Genomic DNA, 2,500 nt, shown 5'->3' on the forward strand with positions numbered 1-2,500 from the left:
CCTCCTTTCCTGTCCTCTAGAAAGTAACATAGAAGTAAGAAGGTGAGAATAATAAAACTTGATGCCTGCCGGAACAAATCGAACAGGCTTAAATTGTTAAATTTGCTGCTACTGCTGTTGACATGTTGACATTTGCCTGGGTGGAGCTGCAAAACTAGATTTTACTATGAACACTTCTTTCTTCACTTTAGAAAAGTACCTACCTGTGTGAGTGAAAAGTGACCTAAAAAATAAAGTTCTTTTCCTCATCCAAGAGGTATACCTGATGCATCTTTCCTTGAGAAACTTGAAGTTGTGGGGTATCAGTATATTTCATCACAGAAGATTAACTCTAAAAATGTGGGTGTATAGACATGAGAGGTGAACAGGTACTCTGTCATATGTAGTCAAAAGAGCTGAAATGCCTATTTGAAAAATAAGGGTTAGATATTACTCAAGTCAGTGAAGATACCTTACTTTTTAACTAGGCTTCAACATGTCTGTTGGTGGAGATGTTTATATTTGATCTGATTAAATATGAATGTGGCTCATGTCTTGGGCATTCAGCTGGGTAGAGCCTCAGGGATCTGGGGAATGGCTAGGAATTTTGTGAGCAGCACACTCCACAATTTAGGATTATGTGCACATATGCACACACTAGACTTTTGTGTTAAAGTTACAATGAAAAATTATATCTAAGGTTTTATGCATCTGGATTATAAATCTCTTTAGGAACAATGCCTCAGGCAATGACAACATGGTCCAGAATGAGAAAGATTTAAATGTGTGATACTTCTCCATAATGTATAAATCCAGTAATGACTAGTGCACTGCTGTTGTCTCTTTGTAAAAGCTAAGGTCAGCAAAGAATGGAATAGAAGCAAATCTGTATGTTAGGTGGTCGCTGAATATCTCTGTATAAACTGTTATTTACTAACAACACACTCCTCAGATCCTATTGAATATTATGTATTTACTTATACTAATTCAAGTAACAAAACCATTTAAAATGACCACAACCAGCTCATGATCATCACAAAAACTGAAGAAAAAAAAAAAATGCAGCTGCTTGTACTGTTCCAATTATAAGTAGTCTCTGTGTATAAAATAATGACCACCCCCGGACTACTCAGTGCCTGCAGCCCCAGAGCCACTGGTGAGCTATAGCAAGACAAGCATCACTGGATGAGTCAGGAGCAAGGGACATTCTCATGTGAGGCTACATGACCCAATCAAGAAGTTAACCTGGCCCAAGGCTCTGTTCTTCAGGGAGATATTAATTCTTTCTTGAAATGTCAAATGAAAATTGCGTGCTTGAACAAAATTATAGGTGCCCACTATTATAGGTTATGCAACACACACAGTGTGTCTGGGCTGCAGAAAGAAGCTGATAATCTGCAACCCCAACAGTACAGTTGGTTGCTCCTTAGATGTGCTCATGTAGAAGTGTGTGTGGCCCTAATGTCTGGTGTGCAGTAGGAAACAGTTGTTTTTGGTTTGGTTTTGTTTTTAGTAAATCATTGCTTGACCTTTCAGTGTTAAGATCTTATTTTCAGATCATAAGGAGAGTACCCATGTGAAGCTAAGATCAAAGCTTTTCTTGTTGACAGCCTAAATTGTGTAGCAAAAGGAGGAAAAATTTCAGACTGAGCAGAGCCCAAAGCTTAATGCAAAAACAAGTAATAAGTGCAAGTGTTAGTATGTGAATCTCAGAAAAACAAACCAGCTTTTAACAACTTGCACTGGGCATATGTCTGCATGCTTTTTCTTCTTGGAATAGTTTTGAAACTGTGCCGCAAATGTTTCTGCCTTTTGAGTTCCTCTCTCCAGTTTTTATGCTGAAAAGAATACCCATATTTTTGATGGGTATTTCTTTTGCTTTTTACTGACCCTGTGTACATGTTCTTCAGCTTTTGATGTTTCTGTTTTGATCCTTTCCACAGACAATTTGGCTGCCTGTGATCTTTCAAAACATTTGTGAAGAGTGACTTTCAAAGTGCAGCCAGCGAACCCCAGTGAAACCACAAGTTGCTCTTAACAGTCCATGAGAGGTAGTTAAAAAAAAATCAAGTTTACAGTTGGCAGGGTTTAATGTTCAATTTGAGATCAATGCTTCCATTGAAAAAGTGTCTGCAATGCAAACTCTTGCTCTAGATTTATATTTGATTTTCTCCCCAACAAGAGTTAAATGAATAACTGATTTCACATTCTCCATTCCACATCATCTCTCCCTTTATGGTGGAAGTAAAACGTCTCTGTATATACGAGTGACAAAAAAGGGTTTGGAATTGTTTGTGAATATAGTTTCTGCCTTTTTATTTTATTTTTTATTTTTTTATTTTTTATTTTCTGGTTTTGTTATTATTGAGGAAATAATCTTATCTGTGATCTTAAAAAAATCCATGAATGACAAAAAACGATGCATTGTACATGAAGAACTCGATGACATGAAGCATTAAATAAAAGGGGGAAGACTGGGGATTGCAAAATTCTTGCAGTATTCTGAAACCTGATCAAAATG

The sequence above is a fragment of the Oxyura jamaicensis genome, chromosome 3, assembly GCF_011077185.1.
Source record: "Oxyura jamaicensis isolate SHBP4307 breed ruddy duck chromosome 3, BPBGC_Ojam_1.0, whole genome shotgun sequence".
Taxonomy (NCBI): domain Eukaryota; kingdom Metazoa; phylum Chordata; class Aves; order Anseriformes; family Anatidae; genus Oxyura; species Oxyura jamaicensis.